This window comes from Nesoenas mayeri (assembly GCF_963082525.1).
Source record: "Nesoenas mayeri genome assembly, chromosome: 2".
NCBI lineage: Eukaryota > Metazoa > Chordata > Aves > Columbiformes > Columbidae > Nesoenas > Nesoenas mayeri.
In genome coordinates, this window is record NC_137543.1 from 131626851 (window position 1) to 131651545 (window position 24695).

A 24695-nucleotide genomic window follows, 5' to 3' on the forward strand; every position below is an offset into this window, starting at 1 on the left:
TGCTCTCAGGATTATTAGGGCTGGTTATGAAAGAACTGAAAGTTTCATTCTAATAAGGCATATATTTTTGTTACCATAATGCTGAATCTCTTCTGCTATTTAGCTTGCAGAAATTCTGTAATTTCAATAAAACCTGAAGAACTTCACTATCCAGTAGACTTAGCCTGTTGATAGGGAGAAGATACTTTATCTTTTGGATTCACATGGACAAAAATAAGACTAAAAATCAAGCTTCACACTTCTCCAACACTGTCAGTAGATAAGTTTTTTACAGACATAGATCATGATTTTTGTGTCCTTTATCATAACTTTACGCATAACTAAGTTTGAGCTGGGTTATATTCAGATGGAAGTCTTGTAGCAAACCACTCAACTGACATGATGTTAAGCAATTAGGAGCAATTGCAGCCCAGCAATGGCTTCAAGTTCCCCTGAAGCCACCTGTCCCAGGCAAAGAGTAGAAATTGATAAAAAGGAATGAGCTTTAGTTTTCCTACTTTAAGGATGCCTGTTTCAAGACCTTGAATACACAGATGATCTCCTCCTCTTTCCCAAACTGATGTGCCCCAAGTCCTTCTCCTCAGAGCTGCTCTTAATCCATTCTCCACCCAGCCTGTATTTGTGCTTGGGATTGTCCTGACCCATATGCAGGACCGTGCACTTGGCATTGTTGAACTTCATGAGGTTTGCGTGGACCAACCTGTCAAGGTCCCTCTGGTTGACATTCCCCCAGTGTGTTGACTGCACCACGCAGTTTGATGGTGTTGACAAAGTTGCCAAACGTGCACCCAATACCACTGTCCATGCTGCCGACAAAGATGTTAAACAGTGCCAGTGCCAATACCAATTCCTGAGGAGCACCACTTGTCACTGGTCTCCACTTGGATGTCAAGCCATTGACCACAATGGCTTGAGGGTGAACATCCAGCCAATTCCTTATCCGTTGAGTGGTCCATCTGTCAAATCGATGTCTCTCCTTCCTCTTCTATTGATTATTTTTGTGTATTTTGTATGACTAGAAGGTTGAGGTGTAACCTTTTGTCTCTGAAGCTATACAATACTTATTAAGAATGCAGGTACCAAGATATGACTGGATATTGCGCTTCAAAGCTTCCTTGCTGCTTAGCCCCTGTGCTCTTTCTTCTTTTATGCTTTCTTTCACTGCTACCTTTGGTGTATGGGAACTTCTCTAAGAATATGATGTCCCATTCAAGGGCAGGATTTCACTGTGCTGCACAAATGGTTTGAGGAGAACCATGCGTTTAAGAAGCTCTTGTAAGAGCTAGTCCGTCAGTACTGTGTTGCTTAAAGGCTCACATTAGGTATTGTTGATGCACTGGAAGTTTGGAAAGCAGCAGATCTTTGTCAAATCCCTTGACTTAAATTGCAATTAAGGTTGCATTCAGAAATAATATTGCCGTTCTGTCTGCAATGCCATGATCAACAGGCAAGACCTCATTGCAACACATACATGTGCAGCACACGCAGCTTCTGCTGAAGACTCGGGAGTGCAGCAGTTAGTGGAATGCAGGCTGTGCAAGTACAGTCCCAGATTTCATTGAAAGCATTTTGTGGAAACTAGTGTGGAATAACTCCCACTCATTCATGAAGCTGACTGAAGCAAGAGTCATCTTGTTTTCAAGGAGGATTGGCCTGGATAAAGTTGACTGGTTAGGCTTGTCTGCTACTGTGTATGAAACAAGTATGAAACACGGTCTGTGTTTTTGTTTTCTCATAGTAAAAGTGTGAGTCTATGGATAAACTAAAAATTCTGTATGCATCAATCAAACCAACATTTAAAACCTGGACTAAAAAGAAAGGCAAAACTATGCTGCATCAGCAATCATTAATCTTAACATCAGGAGAAATAAGATCTGGGTTTGGAGCTCTGCTAAATTTTTGCATCAGCTCCTTTTTTGTTTCAAATAACAAACCAGTGACACCAGACCCTCTTTCAAGACAACACCAGTTTATTATCTTTGTGCTTGAAGGCTTGTTTTTTCTCCAGAGATTTGGTTGGCTCTCCGTGTACTCAAAGATGACGCATGTTTTGAAGAACTTTCCTAGCAGGGCAGCTATTTGGTACCCTGCTGAAAAAAAAACTAACCAAAAACCCAACAACAAAAGTGCACAGATGGTGCAGGTATTTGTACTTTCTTCATGGAGCCTGTCAAAATTAGCTTATGGCTTTGTGAAGAGGGACACACCTTGATTATGGGGTATCTACATTCTACACAGAGAAGCAGTTAAGGACCGTTGCCTTTTAAATAAATTCCTTATATGAGACTAAAGTAAATACATGGAACGGTCTGCACTGATCAATGAGATATGCTGATAAGTTCTTTTGATATTATTTTCTCTATGTTAAACTGAGCTTAGCATAAGCAACCTATTTTATGTCTGTTATTACTGAATCCCATGCTTTCCTAATTTTCTCAGAAAGAGAATAATTCCTATTTCATATGTGTAATTCCAAAATTCATCTTTTCATTTAGGATAGACATTAGTTAAACTTGAGCTCTTACTTTCTTCTGGCCAAGTGAATGATATTATGAATAGTTGTAAGGTTTCTGAAGTAGCAAAAAGTTTGCATGTATTATAAAGTGCATTTCCAAACTCATATTTTTACTTGAGTAGTCTTACCAAAATAGGCAGATGCTCACAGATTAGTTTTGTACTAATTTGTATTGTAGCTATTTCCATCTCACTTCAGTGCCTGGTTTGCAAAAGCATTGTCAGAAATGATCCCAGAATAGAGGCTAGCATAATTTTATTCATTCCTGATTTGTATTTATCCTGTAAATCTGTGGTTCTGCAACATTATGATGATGAATATGAGGACAAGCTGCTGCAAATAACGTTATATCTTCCTATTAAGTGCAGAAAATGTCTTTTCCCAGGCCAAACAAATTCCCTAAAGGCTATTTTCTCATTTTATGAACAAATCTTAAAAATAGAGAAGTAATTACTGTATTTGTGAGACAGGCATTTAATTTCTGAATTACATTTGAAAGAAAAGGTAGTCAAAAGATGTTGACAAACAGGATTGAATTCAAATACCAACAACAGCAATAAGAGAGAGCTCTGTTCCATGAAGGAAGAATAAAAACGTTGCCAGCTTTCAGCCAAATAGTAGCTGTGGATGTGAAGTGAAGAACTAAACTGAATATTTCTGCCATGTCTTACTCTGAGATTTCTCACTGGGCTTGAGGTAGGATACAGTCTTAAACACATTCAGATTGCAATGCAGCAAGGTGCTTAAACATCACCAGCCTGTAACTGTGAGTATGAGCAGTGCTTCTTCATGTCATAAAGATATGTGAAAACTTGGTGAAGCATTATTTCTCCCAGCATTCTAATGAATGCTTCTAATTATATAATGAGAAATGTAACAAGATAAAAAAATATATATAATTTCATTTTTTTAGTATTTTTAGTTTCGTGGTGGTGTTTTTTTCTTACTTCTGAGCAAAAACTATTCTTTAAATGGTATTTCAAGTGGCTGGGAAAGTGTTCTGATACTTCAGTTTTTGTTTAGTTTTTTATTATTATTGCAATTATTTATGGTTAGACTTCTTTTGTTTCTTTACTGGACCATCCTTTGGAAAATGGTCTAAGAAAATTCAATTAATTTTATGGAAAACTGACTAGGAGAGAAGGATTAAAAACAACAGCAAAACAGCAACCAAAAAACAACCAAATAGGAACAACAAAAAAACCCAAACAAACAAGCAAAAATCCTGGGGTTTCTTCATAAACCCAGAGTACAAAGGCTAAAATTTCAGTTTAAGGAAATTTTTGCAATTTCCAAGTCTTTCCTAAGAATAGAAGAAAACTTGAAGTCTTCTCTTTAAAGACATTTCTTTCCACCAAACTTTTTCAGTCCATTCAAAATGCTGCTCTATGTTTTGGAAGTGTGACATATTTAAAACGTCAGATAGTAATTTCAAATAGAGAAGTATTCCATTCTGAGTATCTGAATTACATTGTAAGAATATGATTCCCAGAAAACTACTCTGATCCACTATGAATTTATATATTAAATCAATGTAGGACTTGGAACCAAGTCTGGCTTGCAGAAGGTCTCTGCCTGTTCTTGTGCAATGCCACACGGTGGAGCAGTGCTTTTTCTGTAGGACTTTTTCCCCACATGTGTCATCTGAAGATCTCAAAACTTCTGTGAACTGGTATTTGATGAGAGGAAGTTTTTGTTGAACATTTTAGCTTCAGTGTGTTACTTCTATTAGTGCTATGCTGCTACTGGAGCTATTACAAAGTCCCTTGTCAAAAACACAAAAGGTTCTGAATGACAAAGGACAATTCTGCAGTTTGTTGCATGTTTTGACTGCTGCTGTTCCAGCCTTGGACTACATTCATAATGACTCTTAAATTAATAATGTCAGTGAGAGCCTGCAGACACATTTCATTCCTTCCTTTGTGACATCTCAAGTACTTCTGCATTACAGTTGATGGTAAAGAAAACTTGTTTGTCCAGGTGGAAAAAGAACTAATATAGAAAGCTGCATTTTTTAAAAAATCTAGATAATAGTATAGCAGGGCGAATTATAGTACAATCACAACTGAGAAGGCTAGAGAACTGACTGAAGTAAGACTGGAAGAGACAAACAGAATTTGTATGTGCTCTGTATTTCAGCCTCAAAACCTTCAACTCTACCCTAGGTGCTGTGACCATAGTAGTTTAGTTTATTTTTTATTTTCATATATCTCAAAGTGCGGTTAATTCATGTATTCATCCAGCTTTTCACTGTTCATATTTCAGATTCTTTCCTTAATTTGATTGTATAGGAAAAGAGGCTTATGTGACCATGCTGTGAGCAGAAGCTCGTGTAAATACATTGATCTGTAGGTGCTTTTCTTTGTCCTTCCTTAGTAAATTTTTAGTTATTGGCCCATTTGCAGACTTGTCAACTTAACAGAAATACTGAATTCCTATGAGTTTCATGGAAATGAAACAGAAATGGACAGAGGAAAGAAATTTTATTAGTTTCCCTGTTTGAAGAAAAAGTGACCCAAGTTCAGTTTTGGTGAGCCCTAAACCCCCTGGTGCACTCCATGGCAGTGGGAAAAGCTTCAAGCAGAACTAGCATTGTGAGATGGGAAGAGAGGCATCCCTACCTCTGATGTTGAGAAAATAACTTGGTTTTGTCTTTACTGCACTCAGGTGGTTATTTGTTTTTACAACATGTGATTATTTTGTGTTTATTCACACCTCTGTTTTTTTCTGAGATTGTTGTATCATCTCTTGGTACTAATTTATTCTTCTTTACTCTGCTCATATGTGAGGAAGAGACTGAGAAGTTCATGTTAGTCTTCAGCTCATTAAGGCATTTTAGTTTTCACATAAGGCCACTGTTAATCAGCAAAAGCTCAGTATCAATCATGTCAAGTCTCCATGGGTGATGCAACACCTGGAATTAGGATTTTAAAAAGCAAATTGGAGGTGGGGGAATTTATCTCTGTATGACCAACCCACAGAGGCTGCTGTGTGGTGGCAATGCCACCTGTAGGCACATTTGAATTATATGTTAAAAGGGTGACATCAAATTACACATTTAGCCCTGTGCACTATTCTGGTCACAACACAAAATACAGAAGCTGCCCTGGCAGTTGAGTCAATAACCCATTTGGCTGCACTGAACTAGAGTAATGTGCTCAATTATGCTGCTTCTTATTCTGGATAAGGGCATCTTAAGTGCATCTCTGTAAAGCTTCACTGGGAAGGTTAAAAGGTGTTTTAATCCTGCTTAGCATGTTGAGTGATGTTCCCTCTATACCTGAGCATAAATCCATGTGTCTTACATGTAAGCAACGTAACTGTTAGAATCTTGCAGAAATGGTGGGCAACAAACTCTACCTCTCATAATTAATTAATTTTTGAGAACAAAGTAGGTTCTGCTTATGGAATGGTTGTGGGGATTCGTCTTTGGGGGGGATTTGTTTTTGGGAGAGATTTCAGGGCTTGTGTCCTTTCTGCACGTGAGGACTCAAAAACATCTGTAAGACTCTGGCATACGTGTAGATATTGGGGGTAGAAAATGCAAGTATGTTTGTGGTATGTTTGTGCTCTGGAGTGAGTGTGTACCACTAGATCTGGCTCAGATTGCTTCAGGCTTAGTCATTAAAAGTATCCATTGACTTAGTTTGGGAACTGCCTGATTTTTAAGGTTACTAAGAGAGTGGAATTAAGAGGATTCTCTAAGACCTCAAATATAAAAAGATTAATTCATAACTTTACAGGCAGCATTGAATAATCTGTTATAAATGTCATCTAATGGGAAATAATGGAACTGTGCACTATACTATGGAAGATGTCATGCTGTTTTCTAATGGAATGTGATATTAAAATTAGGGTAGGACCCTATCAAGAAAAACAGTCTATGTAGGACCAGTGTTCATGCTTATTAAAACTCTAGAAAATGGAAGCTTTTCCCTGGTAGATACTATTTGTGCTTAAAGACTTTCATTCTATTAGTCTTACTGAAAGTGCCTTTTGCCACTGAGCTATTTAATCTGCTCTTATTCTTGAAACACCAACAATATCTTTTGAAAAAAAAAATTAAATGGTCTTTCTCTTTCTTTAAATTGTCTTTAGTGCTAGCAAACTGGCAGTGTTGATTTATTTTTGGGTACAAAATTTAGTCACGGAATCACGTCCAAACAACTTCTTTTCCCCTTTGTCTGAGTTGGCTGATTTTGTGTTTGGAAAAGCACACAATGTAAAAGAAGAGTAGTATCCACATAATTTCCATATAAAATTAACAGACCGTTCGTCAGATCAGAACTAAAATATTGTGTAAGAGACAAGTAAGGTAAATTCTTAGTTATGCATGCCTGTGCAATTTGTGCAGTATGGACAGCAAGAGCAAGCTAGGAAACAGCGGAATGTCTGCTGAAGGCCTGAAACTAAGACAGTTAGGAGGTTACAGGAGAGTAAAACTTTGATGTCATTCTGCTCTATAGCATAACATAATATAGAACATAACATAATGTAACATAACAATAAATCTTATCAGTTTCAGAAGAAAAAATAATGGTGTCATCTTAATATTTTATGCTGATTTAAACTGAGCATCCTGCAGTATTATTTTGGCAGGATGCTAGTAGTGTGTCAGCTGTCTCCAGGGGCCCTCGTCAAAAGGAAAGGAAAGTGTCTTGCTGTGCCAATACTGTAAAATAAATAACATTCTCAGAAGATTCATATGGAGCTGGAACACAGAGTGTTACTCGTTGTCATAAAACAGACAGAAAAAGGGTTGCATTCTAAAAGGCAAGACTTAGGAAATGACCGATCCCAGGGAAGGATAAGTCTGTTGATCTGGAAACATCATTTGAGAAAGAAATGATGAGCAAGTGTCCGACAGTTTGGAACTTACCAAGGGGCACATGTCCAAAATGCAGATCTATAGCTGAACTTCTTCCAAGCACATTTAACCTTGTTTAGTCTGGAAATCTCATGAATCTGAATTGTATTTTGATTTTACACTTATCAGTATTGGTTTTGCTTAGGCTGGATAGTAAATAAAAGCTGTCTAAAGAGCCTTTTTCCCCTATATTGATACTCTCATTTCAAGCTGAAACTAGTAAGCAAAATAGTGCATTAGTTACTTTTAAAAATAAATAAATAAAATGCAAGACCCAAATGTATGTATTGTGGGGTGACAACTAAAGTCTTATCTAGTTTCCTTGTGAGGTAAGTTTTGCTACCCATTTCCAAACTGCAGTGAGAGTAAGGAAACTCATGTCTCTCTTCATCACTCTTCACCACCCCTCGTAAATCAGAGTGTAATCAGCAATTCCAAACTGCTTACTGTGTGCCTACAGATATTTTAAGTGTTGCTTAACGAGAAGTCAAACAGCTAATCACAGTCACACACATTGTAGGTAATTTATGGCCATGCCAGCAGCTCTGCCACATGCTCCACCAGCTGGATCCCACCGTGGAGGATAAAGGGACTGTTGGGAGTGTGCTGCTGCCCCATCCAGCTGGTACCCCATCTTTCCTCTCCATGGGCATACATGTCAGCTCCATCTCAATTCAAAGCACGATTGTAGCTGAAGGAATGTACTCTACCCAAGACCTGAGTATATTCTGGATTAATTAAAATTCTGGAATAATTAAAAACAAACAGAAAGAAAAACTGTCATGAATTGGGAGGGGAGCTGGCCCTTTGATGTCCTTCTTCATATCATGCTAAACATGTATGTCTCAGTAATATGAAATGATATTTCATCATGTTCCAGTCATTAGCAGCTACTCCTGAGACAGGATTTGAATAAGGCAAAACTAATTTTTGAAAATTTTGAATATTTTAGGGGAGGTTCTTACCTGGACCAGGGCAAGGGCAGGCTTTCAGGGTAAGTCAGAGGGTAGCACACATGCAAGCATCCTGGGTGCAAGGAGACCACAGCTTGGACTGTGCCCCACCTTTGTGAGACAGAGAAAGTTAGCTTTAGGAGGATTTGACAGTGACACCTGTTATACTTGTTTTCTCCTCTTATTCAGTTTTAAAATTGCTGTTCAGAGCACAGTATGTTATGAGGCTTTCTTCTAGAACTGTTTCTCAGCTTTCTATTTGTTGGTTTGTCTGTGCTTCAGAAATTAGCACCATTTCCAACTCTCATTTTTTATCCCATTCACTAGGTGCTCTTTCTGTCACTCTATTTTTCTCAACATAACCCCAACAAATTAATCCTATTCCTTGCAGTCTTTAAAGAATCACAGTGTTGCTTTACTTTTCTAGTCACAAATGCCTGGTTTCTGCAGCTGAAGCAGAAGTTAAATGGGAATCCCCATCTGGATTTAATGTGCACTTGGCATGATGCCTCTGCTATTCCTTTAAAATTATTTCTCCCTTTTAAAAGCCAAGGTTGAAAGTCGAGTCTCGATCAAGTCAATAGGATTTTTACCATAGAGTAGTGGGGCACTGAATACAACCTCAGAATCTCAGCAGGTACATTTCTATTGTTCATTTTTATCTGTGAACGTCAGGTTGCCTCTTCTCCTGGATTCCTTCATTACTGTCTTCTTCACAGTACTGAATTTTAATCTTAGAAAATAGGCTTAAGGTATTCAGTCAGTTACCAGAATTTGAATAAAGTTCATGGAAACCAGGTTATTTTAATGGCTTTTTTTAGGCTTAAAGATTTTTTGTCTTTATGCATAATCGAGACAATGTCTCTTCTAAATCCTCTAATTTTTTTTCTCTACTTATAAATACCAGCTTTTTTGGTAAGAGAAGCCTGTCCACCTGCTTTAGCAGGTGGGTTGGATTAGATGATCTCCAGAGGTCCCTTCCAACCCCAACCATTCTGTGATTTTGTAATTAACAAATGTATTTACACAAGAAAATTTTACATTTTCCAGTCCTTGTAACTGGTCATGGTGAATAACAGTGATGCTGTCTGAGACCACAAGAATGTAAATAGCAAATTTTGAGGTCAAAACCAATATTTGACATCACCATTCTTCAATAGGGCAGGTGCCAGCAAAGGTGACTGTGAACCTGGGAGCCCATAGCAGGCTCCTGTGCAGCTCATGGCCTTGTCTCTAAGGCAGTTTGAGCATCTTGACAAGCTTTCTGAGAAACCCACCCATCCTGCTGTGAGGTTAGGAAGCACATGTATTAAGAGGATTAATTTAGCAGAAGTCAATTTCCCCTGTATTCTAGCTTGTCCTCAGTATTTCACTGGAGGCTACGGACAGCTGAGTCTAACTCCTGAGTGATGCCCAATTACATCAAAAGACCTCAAATCAGCACTGTAAGTCAGACTGTGCTCAACAGCTGGTCCAGCATTGTGCTGAATTCACATGATTTATGGATTCACTGATAGTTCAGGGGCAGTCATGACCATTGAATTTACACGCTTGCACAGATTCATGAATAGTATAATATATACTATAAGTCTGAGCGCATTCAATGAGAAATTCTCACAACTAGATCCACAAATAATGATGTTTATTAAAGCAACAAGTACAAGCTCTTTTAGACTGCCATTGAAAAAATGCAAAAGCACTCTTTAGTTGCAAAATACACTTTTGTTGTAAAAAACACACATTAATTGCAAGAAATAAATATTGGGACCAAATATATATAAATTGTTAGATAACCGTATAGCACTACTAATGTGATTACAAATACAAGCTTGAAGTCTAAGTGTCCTGGTATAACCAAGTACACAAATCTTACCCAAAAGTGTCACTTTGGCTGGAGAAGATAGGCACAGCCCACTGACCGGTCCCAGAAGTCTTATTATGCTGCTCCCTTAACTTCTCAGTGGTAGTGTCTTCCCTAACTTTTCCCTGCTGTTAGGGCATTTTATACTATTTTTTACATTTAGGCAGAATTTGAGTGATTCTAGTCATATATACCTTTGTTATTGATTGGTGTAAAAACTCTTGCTTCAGCTTTTAAGGTAAAAACTTAACTGAGCATGCTTGAAAGTGAATAGTGGGTGTGCAGGAGGCAGTGTGTTTTGATATTATAATGAGATTATAATGATATTATAATGAGCAAAGTTCATCTACTGGACAAATTTCTGGCTCAGTAGCTAGCATTTTGGATGGAACTGAACATTTATCCTTTTATATCTTCACACTGCTCTGCTTCCCTGTACCTCTTAGCTGCCAGCACACTGGGCTCCCCCATGCATGACCATACAAGAATGCAGGCCAGGTGGAGGGGGTGAAACCATATAGAGCAGATTCCTTCCCTGTCATGCAGCTGCCTTATATGCTGAAGATGTGGATAAAATTTTATTCTCAATAAGTGTATCCTTGATAATTAGTTTAAATAATTTCTCCCCTCAGTAATTATTCCATAGCACATCAAAGTGAAGATACAAGTACTTTTTCTATAAAAGTGAGGCAAACACTCAAGGGCTCAGTTGTACATATTGTCTCAGAGGAGCACAGAGTAAGAAAAGAAAAACAGATTAATACAAAGAACTCAACCTAGGAAAAAAACCTGACAATAAATACTTTCAGCTTCAATATTTTTTCCTTACAGCTTGATTTGTTATATCTTTGTTGTATCAGCTTTGTCTTTTAATTCCATTCCCTGATATGTGCTTTGAGGTTTGTTCCTTATTTTCTGACACTTTTTTTTTTCTATCTTTCTTAGGATCTGGAGAAATAAAGTTGTGAATACCCACAAAGCTCTAGGTATGGTGGTGACTTAAATTACTATTGAGTTAAATTAAGGAAGAAGCTTAACAACACTTGTGGGATGCCAGAAGCTGTGGAAGGCAGGGGATCATATGGTGTACTGGCCTCTCTCATATCAGTCTCTATCTTTGCCCATATATGTCATTTAGGAGGCCACTGCAATCTCAAAAGTTCTTTTTAATGTGACATTTTGAGTCTCTTTTAAACAAAAGGACTTCTGGGAGCAAAATGTAGAAAGGAAGTAGAAGATAAAGGATTTAACTGCAGACATCCTCACTTGTTCCTAAAGAACATGTAAATAATAATACCCGAAAGCTTTATTTACATGAAAAATAATCCTAAACTTCATGTAGAAACACTGTGAGCTTTGATCAGCTGTTGAATTTGTTCCATAGCAGATATTTGGTACCCATAGGCTGGTATTTTAAAATGCTAGTGTATTTTGACTGTCCTTCAGGCTGCCTCTTGTGCCTGCACAACCTTTGTAATTGAATTTGACCCAGAAAAACAGCATCTTCTTATCACTGGGTTCACCAAAATGTAAAGCAAACATAGGAGTTCCCAAATGATTATAACTGAAATATTTTTTACAAAATGTCAGCATGAGCTCCCATAAAACCAACAATTTGATGTGTTTTTCCATAGTTGCAGACTTCAGCCATTTGATGTGGTAATAAACATCCCCAAATCTTATATCATTGATTGTTTGGCTTCAGTGATGATGAAATATGGAAAACAAAATGAAAGAACATAAACTTTGTCTGAGATTTATTTGGAGACTGTGTGTGAAGCATACCTGGCTTTTCGTACTTATGGCACCTGACAGAAGGGACACATTCAGCCTCTGCCATGTCTAGTTTATCTTGTCAGGGTCTGAATCAGACAGGGGAAACCTTTCAACCTTGTACTTCATTAAACTGTAACCAGACTGATAAATCTGTTTATTTTTCTTTTAAATGCGCCCTGGCTTCCATAACAGAGACAGCTTGCATCTATGCTGATGAATGCTTACTCCTCTCCCATCACAGACCTTCATGGACACTTTGCCAAGAAACTTGTTTAGTTAATTCCTCAGCTTTTTTTTTTTTTTTGCCAGCACCTGAAAACTTGCAACTGGCCTGGCTTGAAATGCCTTGGCAATTTTGCTAAGGCACTTACTTTGATAGCTAAAAATGACCTTCAAGAATGATTAATGCTGTGTGGGGGTTGATGACATAAATCTGTTAAAATGTGCCTGATGTACAGTTTCACATGCAAGACTGTTATAGCCATATTCCTGTACTAACACAGTGATGTTGAGCAGACTGTAGCAGATATAAAATCTGAAAACAAAACGAAACAAAACAAACAAACAAAAAACACCCAGAAGGGTTTGAATCATTTTTATGGATTTGTTACTAGCAAAATGCTTCTGGTGAGACAATATAAATTTGATGAAAAATAAGAAAAAGTGGTCTTAAGGTACATTGGGACATAAGCCCTAACTCATATAATTATAGTGGTTATACCTGAGAATGTAGGTACTTGCCCTAGGAATAAGAGTCTGCTCTTTCTGTACTGCACTATTTGTAATGCAAAACAATAACAAGATACAGTCAAAAAGGGAATAACAGCCCAATTCCGCAGCCCAAGAAATATGTCCATCCTTTGTCTTAAGTGTATATATGCTAATCTGTTAGTTGCTAGTCATTTTGGATGTATACTTTTTAGAAAACATAGGTGAATTCCTTACCAACCTTAAAAAAAAAAATAAATCATAAGGAGACAGAAGAAGAAAGGATGTACTTTTTACTGTACTGGTAAGAAATGAACTGAAGTTGTTACTCCTAAACAGAGAAAATGCATGTCCTACTATTTTGCCTTTGCGACCATGGGAAATTAGCTGAACAATTAGATTTGCAGAAGAGCAACTGGATACACTTTCTAGCTAAGAAGTCTCATGGGAAATTACGTTAATGATCTTTTTGTTGTATATTGTCATTGAGTCTCTATCAAACACTGCTTTATCCCAGTGTGATTTCCTTTGCCTTCAGAAAAATTTTGGATAGGCTGACGAGGGGGAGATGAGTGTCCTATAAGTACTTAAAATACAGTGCTCTCTGCCAGGTCATCTTTTCCATTGCACAGGTCAGCCAGCATGCTTCCATTTACAGCCTCATCCCTTTCACCAGCTCCCATGTCCGCCAGTGTTACAGGTTTTCATGGCTGCACAAAGCTGGAGAAGCCTCCAACTGCAATTTTAACAATAACATAAAATAAACATTCTCAGCACAAATAGACTATTTTAGTTTCCATGTCTGACAGTTTGGCACCTTTCACAGCACTAAATTAACTTAAAACATTCATCACGGCACATGCTTTGAGAGAAGCAAAACAAGTACTAAGTAGGATTTGAGACTTGGTAAACTTTCTATTTAAGACAAAACAATAATTTAAACTGACAAGGAAAGGCTGTGAAAACAACTGAGAAAAATAACTTATTTCTATTTAAGACTCAGCAAATATTAAGAGAACTAGAAATGGTACCAGAATGGGTGTTGTGCTCTTCTGTAAAAATAATTTTAAAATGACAAGACTGATTTACATAAAACTTTGGAAAACCATTCTGCATCCCAGCCTTTCCCAAACGAGAGTTTTGTATGCCAAGTTTCAGCTCAAACCATTTTTTTTAAGGAAATCATTCCCTAAAGTACGAGAATTATGTAATGAAGTAGTTGTATCTTAATCCTAAATGCAGTTTCATGTGTCATTTTTTTAAGAGAACAAAGTGTAATACAAAAAACTTTTGAGTGCAGAAAAAATGTACACATTCTATTAAAATTGCAATATGTGCAGAATCTTAAAGAATCTTAAAATGGTAAAGCTTTAAATCATGCTACTGTGTCTATATCCCAAGAGATAGTTTCCCACAATACAAAAATAATATTGAAATTTTTGCTAATGCTTACTAGTCTGGCAAAAAGCTTTGTAGGGTTTTATGGGAAGAGAAGATAAAATGTCATTTGTCTTATGTTTTTGTGAAAAGTAATAATTCATAAATTAAAAGGAAACTTCGCAATTCCTCTTAAAAGATGAATTTGCATGACTTATGACAATCCACACACGTTTTGGCCCTGTTTAAGATTTTCCAAGTGACTCAGGCTAGGTGGAAATTCTCCAATAATTTTGGTTTTAGTTCATCGACATCAATTTATTGAGACCTTGTTGGCTTCCCATGACCTGAGAGTCTCTACTCAGTTACACCTTGTTGAAACTGCGTTATGGTTTTCCTCTACGGGACAGATAAACAGCATGACTTGCCTGACTGTAAATAATAATAATACTAAATAATAAATAAACCACCAACAAAAAATGCCAAACAAAACAAAAAAAAATCCTCTCAAACCAAACCACATTTTATTTGTGTTCTGACACAGGAGGGTTTCCAAAGTGGAAACTTCTAATACGCCTATGTATTTATCACAGAAGTCAGTGTTATGGAAGTTTGAAAACAAGTTGTTATATTCATGTTCATGAAAACACAGAGGTTTGTTGCTAGGATTTTTACTTTATGCTGTCTACTGGATCTCTATGCTTGTATTAGTAAATAACATTAAGGTGACTGGCAATACTTTTATTTAACCTAGAATTCTTTAGGGGTGCATTACAATGAGCAGTGGATTTGGATCTTATTCTAAACTCTGGAACTTGACAAACACGCTTGGAACAAAGAGCTAAAAATCTGCTGTAAAATTGTCTGGTTTGATTTTTCCAAGTTCACTTATGAAGAAAGCAGGCAAACAAGATGAACAATGAAAAATGTGGCTGACTAAATTATTTATTCAGCATTAGTAATTTAAAGTGTTATGAACAGTTCAAACTAGCCTTCTCTTCAACAATATAAATGTCTTTTACATGGTCAGTTGCACAGAACTATGTGGAGTGGCCCTGTTTTTTTTGACATGAACTTCTCTTTTGACATCGCTGAATCTTTGCTTGCCTTTCCTATTATTCACTTTTTAACCAACATAAAATAGCCAAATATGTGGATGATCTAGTTCATCCACACCAGAATATAAAAATCAATTCAAGGAATAGGTAGAAAACCATCTCAGATTTTTTCCTAAATTGTGTCTGAAGACAGTTCACTACTCTGGCAGCCTCACTCATTTAAAGCACCAGATTCATACAGTAGCTTTAATTGCATCTTGGAGTAATGTTGAAGAGGATTTAAGTGGGGTTATATTCTGTTTTATCTGATGCTTCTGTCCAACCTTGCTGTAATCCCCTTCTTCCCTGATCATTGCAATAAGAGAGAATTTATTATAATCATAGGGAGGGGGGGAAAGAAATAAAAATAAACAGTGACATCTGTTCCTAAGTTTTCCTTTTCTCAAAATTTCTCTATTACTTCACTTTCCTGTGTGTTTCTCTTTCAGCCTAAAAGAAATACAAGACCCTTTTTGCTTCCCTTTCTATATGATTTTATATTTTTGCAACCAAGACACAGAAATATATGTTGGCACTGTTTTTTCAAGAAAACAAAGTAATAAGACTGTGTGGTGCCACACAAGATAGGCTGAAATACCACTTGGCATTTTTCGACTACATCACTGCAATGATCACTTGGGTAATACTGCCACTTCTCGTGTATATCTAACATCTACCTAAAATGCTGTAAAATCTCAATTTCATGTCACTTCTTTCAATATCACCTCTCTTTAGGCTCCCTCGGAAATAAGCATGCAGTTTATCATCTTGCCAAATTTGTGCCAAATCCCGTGCTCTCGAATACTTTGACAGGTCATTAGGATTATCCCGATCCAAATAGGATATATGAGTCAAAAAGGAATATAGTGTATCTTTAAAACCACACTTATTTTAAGTCAGGGTTTTGGTTTTGATCCTCTCACTTTCTGTTCTGTATCCCCATGCTGTTTAGTGATGCCATCTACAAAATGAAGATCCTCTGCCTCCCTGTTCTTTGGCGTTAGCTGTTGGGAGGACTGCTTTGTGCCCAAAACCTGTACTTTGTAGACCTATTCAGCTCTCCCACCCATCAGTACACTGTGTCGTGCCACTATGACCCAGGCTACTCTTGACCTAGATCGTGACCGCATCAAAAAGTGTCTTTTGTTCACTACAGATCGGTAAGAGGAAGCAGGAACTGGTAGGAGCCAAACAAACCTCATTCTTTAGCTGAGAGTGGGCTTTGCTCTCAGTAGAGGGCAGCACCAGCATCAATATCATAGAAATTAACCAAAAAGGATTATTCTATATGCTTGCACAATGTGTTAATCAGCACCTTGTAAATCAAAAATAGTCGAAAAAAAACAGCCTAGAGCAGGACTTCTGAATACACTTGCACAAGATACCTCTTCTGACAGTGGTAGAATAAGATCACAGGCTCCACCCAAGAGCTATTTTCAAGTATAAAGGCTTGGTTTTGTGAGTACCCAGAGAGATGGGGTTAGTAACACAGGCTAGGAAGAAGACTCCAGCAGCAGAAGTTGTTAAATTATAATTGTGTTAAATAAATTTCCTGGTCAAAGTAGTTGTAGTGCTGTGCGTGTTTAACATGCTGTTCAGTCAGCATTAATCCTATCAAACTGGGACATTAACTTCTACCAACACACTTAGGAACAGCAGAGTCTTTCAGTATTGTCCTTTTTATGGCTTTGCATTGGTAGTCATCTTATCAAAGTTTGGTTTGCTCCAGTTTCAATATTTATTTAATACCTATTAAACTCCACTGCACCCCAATGTGTGTTTGTGCGCCGCAGCTGTGAAATTAGAGAAGGGTTTCCAGATGCAGGTTTAAATGGCTAGGAAACAAACATGTACTAAGCAAGTTACAACTATCCTGTCAGGCCATCTTGGAGGCCTACTACTATTATCCACACCAGTAGCATTCAGCAAACTATCCACTTAACTGGCTATAACTTTAAAATCTCCTTCCCTGTGAGACTAGCTGTAAAATCAACATGTGACAAAGCACCAGGATTTACTTCCAAAAGTACATGAGAACCTCAGTGAAAATGCTACCTCTAAGCTTGTTTTGGAATATGAAAATCAAAGGTCTCTGCTTCATCAGTGTCATAATGCCTTGGTAGTTATTACTTTTGTACAGCCTGCATGACCTGGAAGTGTGGCTGTATCCATGTACCACGATCAAGTAACTGTAGACCTGGACTCCACAACTTGATCCTGGGCAGTGTTACATCAGCCACTTCTGGGTGTTCCTCCATGCCAGGCGCTTGTAGCTGTGGCAAGCTGAGTTTTACCATTGCTCTCATTTTTTCATTCCCATTTTTTAAAGAAAAAATTTTGCTTTAAGAAAGTAAAGTTGCCCTTTTTTTTCTGGACAATACCATGTTCACAATTGCTTAAACACATGCAGTCCTGCAGATCTCTGCCCAATATAACTGACAAGCAACGTTATGCATATATATAACAAACTCACCAGGTTTTAAGTTAAAGTAGAGAAAAACTAATTGGCTGAAGGGTAAGCATAATAAATTCTGGGGGAAAAGTGTAGCTGATCCCATCATAGACCAACCAGAATAAGAATGTGCTACATAATAAACTAAGTGTTACTGTTTTCTACAATCACTCAGGCCCTGCATTTTGATTAATTGCAGATTCCGAATTACTGAGAAAATGGCAGCTAATTACCCCTAACACCTTTGCAGGAACAGCTTGGAGGGGACTATGAAATTAGCACTCTGAAGTCTGAGTTAAATATATCATTTTAGCTTAATGGAATTTAATAATATTGTAATTCTAATGTATGTTGCACAAAATTAATAGCTTTTAATACTGAAATACCTTTATTTGATCTGTCCCATATTTCATGCACACCGACATTTATTGATTTCTTCTGAAATAATCATCACTTCCAGAAACTGGAGGAGAAACTTAGGAGTGCGTATTTCAGGCAGGCCATTTTTCTGAAACCAGCAGCCACAACAGAGGTATGACATGCTTATCCTGATAGCTCGGCTGACTTTTTCTGCCCTGTCTTTCACTCTCCCAGGTTTGATTGTAACCCGTCACAATTCCAAAGGGCTAAGCTGTGGTTTTCCATCAGAGCCTTTGGAGGAGACCCCAGCCTGCTGGCCACTGGGACAGAGCTCAGCTGTGGCCACCAAGGGTCCCTTGAGCTTTGCTGGAAGAGCAGCCAGTGCCATCATGTCATCTCATGGTACCGTGTGCAGCCTTAGAGCTGCTTCATAATTGAACATGGTGATCTGTTTAGACAGTTAAGTAGAAATCCTCCAGAGATTAAGAGAAGGAGGCTGCGGTAAATCCCAGCCATTCCACAGCTGTATCTATGCTGGGCTTGGAGTCACAGCTGACCATGGAAAGTTTTATGGAGATTTTTGGAAACGTGAGATGTGCTGAAATTACATCTTTTTAACCAAACCCACTGGGTGGCGCTAGGCCGTGTTTACCACAGCTGTAAAAGCCAATCCTTCCTTCTTAACCAGTCTGATTAAAACCTGCACGTTATTCATTAAATTATAATTTGTTTGGACACAGGGGAATAGAAAAATAATATCTGATGTCTTTTTACAGTTTGATAGGCTCTATGAAAATTAGAAGGGAATAACTAGGCTAACAGAAAACAGATGCCCGAGAATTATCAAATATGTCAGTTTAAGTAACAAAAACCCTCAAAGTAGTCAAGTTGACTGAAAAATGTTGAACTAGATTTTACACTTAGGAAAATCCATTTACATACTAAGGGAAAAACAAAACAAAAACCAAACAAACACCACAAACAAACAAAACCCAAAACCAAACAAACACAGAAACGGGAAAGTGCGTTACAGTACATCCCTGCATCCAAATCAGAATTGCACTCACACAGTGTTGGATGCTTTTCAAATTCAGAAGATAAAATGATCCCTGCTTACATTATGGCTGCAGAAGCTTTATAGAGTTATCTCCAACCCAGATCCACAACATTTGTGAGTCCTATGTTGCTCTCTCAACTCAAAATTCAAGAATACATTGTGAGTCTTGAAAAAGGCTGAAATGCCCAAATGTAGAATATTGGATGAGGCCTGGATTTAGGTCCTTAGTTCAGAAATAATATCTGTAGTAAGTGATTCATTGGAGGAAAGGGAGGAATAGTAGTTAATTTAGAAATAAATAAAACAATGTATTCATCCTGCAAAATCTGTGTGCAGCTTTAAGTAGGGACAATGGGACATTATAAGCAAACATACAAGCCCAAATATAAGGATTACTTCCAGACATGTACCTTAAAAACAGAGGTAGTAAAAAGTTTGAACAACAGGTACCAGATACAGACGCTGTATTTTATAGATCAATACATTTGGGGAAAAAAAAATAGGGATGATCAAATATATTCCATTTCATTATCAGATTTACTACTTCTTATGCAGAATTGTATCAGTGGAAGAAAACTCATCGGTGTGTCCAAACTCACAGAACACATCAGACTCCCTTGATTTCATATCTCCTTAGGTTTTGCCAACTGTAACAGTCTTGTTTACAATTAAGTGAAAACTTTCTAGGAAAAATCTCACTTCCTGAGTAGGATACTTGGGTAAATTTTATCAACACTTTCGCCTTTCATTGACTCCTGACTACATTATTGTTTTTTCTTCAAATTCAGCAGAATGGTTTTAACAGCATATGAAAGGCAGAGCAAAAGTAAGATAGGTGAAATCAATATAACTTGTAGTGGCATAAAATATTAAAGGTCCACTATTTGGGAATCTGCAGTATCTACTGTAGATGTTAACCATTTTTCACTGTAATTTGTTTTATTAGTTTAGAAATTGCATTGCGACATAATTTGCACAATTGGGAGCTGATGCTTCCCATCCACTTACTCAGTACAACAAAAGTTATTTAAAATACAGCAGGCATCATTACCCAGACCTGCCCAAAACTCCATGTGAGAGGTTCATGTATTGGTACATCTGTGTTCCTGCAAGGGAATCACTGCACCCCAGTCCTGAGCAGAAAAATGGTCCCATCCAGTTGGGTGATGCTAACACAGATATCTGTCTCAATGGCTGAGCCTGCCCTGGACCTGGCAGCACACAAAGCTATGCTCTCTCCTCCAACTTTGCCACTGTCGTCTCTCAGTTCAAGCCAATAACATTTTGATCCACTGTTTATCCATTGTTTTGTTTTGCTGGGCCACTCTCTCAGCAGAACTCTTGAAAATTTTGTCCAAGTTTTTACTTTCCTCTCAGAGAATATGTCCATAATTCTCCCTATAAGAACAGGAATCATGCTCAGCTGGAACAGACACCTTAAAAGCAAAACACCAAAAAGCTCTGTTTGTTTGTTTGTTTCTTTGTTTTTCCTGATGATTATGTTAAATCTTTGCTGTGCACTTCATCCTTTGCAACTACTTTTCCTGAATTTTTTTTGTTTTTAAATTTGTGCATATTGTATTTGAGTTAGAGGCTACCTTGTGTGTTAGGTGAGGATATAAATGAAAATCTTGGACCAAGAGATGAAGTATTCTTCAGCAAGTTGTAAAAACAACATCAATGTGCAGTTGGTAAAGCCATCAGAGTCCCAAGCTGAAGGATACAGCAAACACAGTGACCTTAGCCTTTCTCTTTTGATTTACAGCAGTGTTGAAAAGTAACCTAACCAGATGCCATGGGGCTCCAAGAACAGCTGAGTCAATGTATTGTTTAAAATGTTAAGGATGTTAATTAGATTAGCAATTTGATGTTGAGACCTGCAAACAGAAGTGTGTGTGCTCTCTGAAACTCTTTCTTCTGGCCTAACAATTCAGGAAAGATGAAGCACTACACTGGAGAAATCGGTGAGGTCCTACTGAGTCCCCAAATCCTTATCACAGCAGTTATGAAATAACAAAGGAATTATCTGATTTTAGAGGTAACAGGCATCAGCATTCATCAACTGTTCTGTTATAAGCACAACAACTGGGACATGAATGTCATTCACACTGGTATATTCCAGTATCAGGTCTGCTATCAGCTGCTAATCATTTTTTTTTATTAATGGAGTGGTGTCAAATCAGAAATGTTCGTAAGAAAAAATGAGTTGCTATTACACTCCTAACCTACCTACTGCTCATTACCAAAGTACTTGAGCATCTTATATATAAATTAAGATGATTAGTAAAGTCTTTCGAAGATTTCAGGGAGTCCCTGCCGCTCTGCCATGGTCTAGGCTGAAAAGCAAGAAAATTAGTACATAAAATCCTGTAAGAAGTTTTGTTTTTAATCCTGTGGGACTACAGTTCTCTTGAACTTTTGGCAAATAGTACAAATGACTGCTTTAATGATATAACAAGATATTAGGCTTTCTCCTTGTTATACAGTTTATATATTTTTTTAATTTCAAAGCAACTATACTCCTTCTAAAATCTTCAAACAAATCTATAATCTTTGCCATTCAGTATCCACAAATTACTGTTTGAAGTGCTCATATATACACTTATTTTGCTGAACTAGGGATACAGAAAGGAGGGAGAGATCTGCTGAATCTGCTCTTCTTATTGCCACATGGGTTTCTGCAGAGGTCTGGCAGGCCTCATCTTGTTTAATCTTTCAGAGCCCAGAATAGGTCTCCTACATGTTACTATTGCAATTATAAAGCAGGCTGTCAAATGAAGCTGAATCTTTAAACCAGTCCAGCAGCTGGAACTTCAAACTTGCAATTTTTTGTGGAAAAAAAGTAAATGGAATTCTAAATTATGGAGGACCTTACTGAAACCTCCCAACTAGTCCTGAGTTCACAGCAGATAAAAGCAATGTAAATCCCCTGATGTCAGTGCACCAGTGTCCTTTCACTCTGGCCAAGTGGCTGGTGGAAAATTCCCTGATATCAAAACACCCAACTTTTGCAGAAAGGAAGAGATATGATAAATTCCCTCAGCTCCTGTAGGGAAGTTCTGGTTCCAAAGAATCATCTATTGCAGAAAGGTCTTGGTAGTAAGCTATTAGGAACTTGCATTTCTTACTTACACATCCCAGATGAGTTCCCAGACTCTGAGACTCCTGGCTAATTTGGAGGGAAAAGGGGGTTTGTTTTGGTTTTTACCAGGGGTGGGGACCAGAAAAACCCCACAACTGTTAAAAGCTTCTGTCTTCCAACAGAGTAGGATAGAAAAGCTTCTTTCCTCATTCTTGTGGTCTCATGTGCTCACAATGCACAATGGAGCCTCCATGTTCACGTGGGGGTTACAGAAGTTGGTAACTTTATCCCTGTGATTTCCATGAAACAAATGAGAATGATACAGTACATCTCATTCCCACTTCTCATCCACAGGCTCTTTTGTGTACATCTCTGACTCTAATTACCGTCCTGAATGTCCTGAGCCATCTGAAACCACAGAAGGCTCATGGGCATTTTTTAACATGTGCCTGGTTTAGGAAACTGCTGGAAAAAACAAAACAAAACAAAGAAATCAGTGCCCTAGGCTGTCTTCTGAGAAGATTAGCAAGTGCAAAATACTGAAATGAGAAACAGTCACAGCAATACCAACAGTATTAGTCCCAATAGCAAGAAAAGAATGATACTGCACCTGTGCCAGGTTTAATTGCTATGAAGACTGTGGATGGCTTAGCTTTGGCATTTTCTCATCGAACCGGAGAAGAACAAGCTGTATCCATGGCTTTTCAGTCTGCCTCTGTAGCAGTAGAAAAATATTCCTGCAACAAAAAATGAACACATTTCAGGGAACCAGTTTTTAATGCATTGAGAATACAAAGGTCAGTTGCAGTTAGTACTGCCAAAAAGTGTGATGGCCCATTATAATTAAACAACTACTTCTGCACAGCCTTCAGCATGGTGGATATAATGCCAAACATACATATATAGGGAAGCAAAGTGTGGCATTTTTTGTAACTGCATTTATAAGCTTTGAGATGAATTCTGCACTTCCTGCACTATAATTGTAATGAAGTTCTCAGAGTTTTGGCTTATATCAGACGCAAAGATATATTTTTAGAGATTATTCACACAAAAATTGCAATTTAGAAGATCCTCCAATCTGAAACATAACTCAGGACATGAAGGATGAATCATCAGCCACCCAGGCACTGAGGAACTGTGAATGCCACAGTGACATACATAATTGTTTAATATTGTTTCTTTTGAAACAGTGGATGTCTGTTTCTCCTCCTTCTAAACAGGCTGCTAGCTGAGGATTACATGCCAAAATAACTGCCTTACATGCGCACAGATGTATAATGTCATCAATCCATCTAAGAGCTCCTACACCTGGTACCGTTAGGATTCTTTTATTGCCATCTTCCTTTTTCGTACTTCTGCTAGTTTTGTCTCCTTCTCCTCTGCTCCTGTACATGCACATCCTTCTATAATAAATACTGATTAAACAGTAGTTGGTGAAATCCCAAGAAAACCATTTTTTTCCTGAGAGCCTCACATCTCACAAAGCTGTGTTTCACGTATATATGGGTAACGTTGCTATGTAACCACTGAAAGGTGTGAGAGTGCATGTGTGTTTGTGCTCATGACTGATCACAGCACTAAATCCTCACTGGTATCTCTCTTACTGCAGCATAATTACTGTAGTTTACACCAGTCAAAAAGCTCTCTTTTATGCACTAAATATTTTGACAGTTAAAGCAGCTGGACTAACATTCACATTTTAATGCATCTTTTCTATCTAGGCAGCATTTGCAAATGATCGAAAAAGAGAGCTGGTTTGAAAATAAAGACATTATGTGCACTATTAAAAAGAGCTCCATTAATAGATTTCTTATTTTTATAAATTTATAAACTGATACATATTAATGGAAAGCCATTCTTGAAATGTTAGTCAAAAGTGATCATAGATCATCTATATGAAGTGCTTTGTGTCTATGTTACTGCCTACTGAGATCTGTGGATCCCAGAAGGCAAAGAGAATCTCGAGAATAATTACCAATAGCTAAAAATAGTTTTTATTTCAAATTTTTATGTTGTGTACAAGGGTGTGTTAAACAGAGGTTTTACTTAATTAATGTTTTACTTGGTAGCAATGGCAAGATTTAGCGAGCTACTCCTACATGTAATTCTTTCTCAATTGCAAATATTGAATTTCTTGTCATCAGGAAACCACACCAGTTTGATGGGCTGTACATAAAAGCCAAGAGTCTGAGTGAGTGCCAGGAACTGAGCATCCAGGAGCACCACAACATCCCCCCTGGGGAAGCCTGAGCCTCAGAACTAGCTCATGGACAGGGAAGTATACGAGATTTAAAATCAGTTCTCTGCTTGAACTATGAATAAAGTTTGAAAAAGTCTTACGTAATATTGCACCACTAGAGACAAAAGGAGAAAAATAATGGTTTATATAATTACCCAAGGCATATCCTGAACCTAGCAGCTCCTTAATGTAGAGAGAAGTTATCTGTCTGTCAGCTAAGGAGCACAGGATATTCTGGTGTGCAACCCCAGCAAAGACCTAAGGGTTGACAGCCTGTTGCACCCAGACTAAGGAAAAATGGACCAAGATTGTGATGAATTCTTACTTCCCCATAACCTTAGCTGGAGGAGA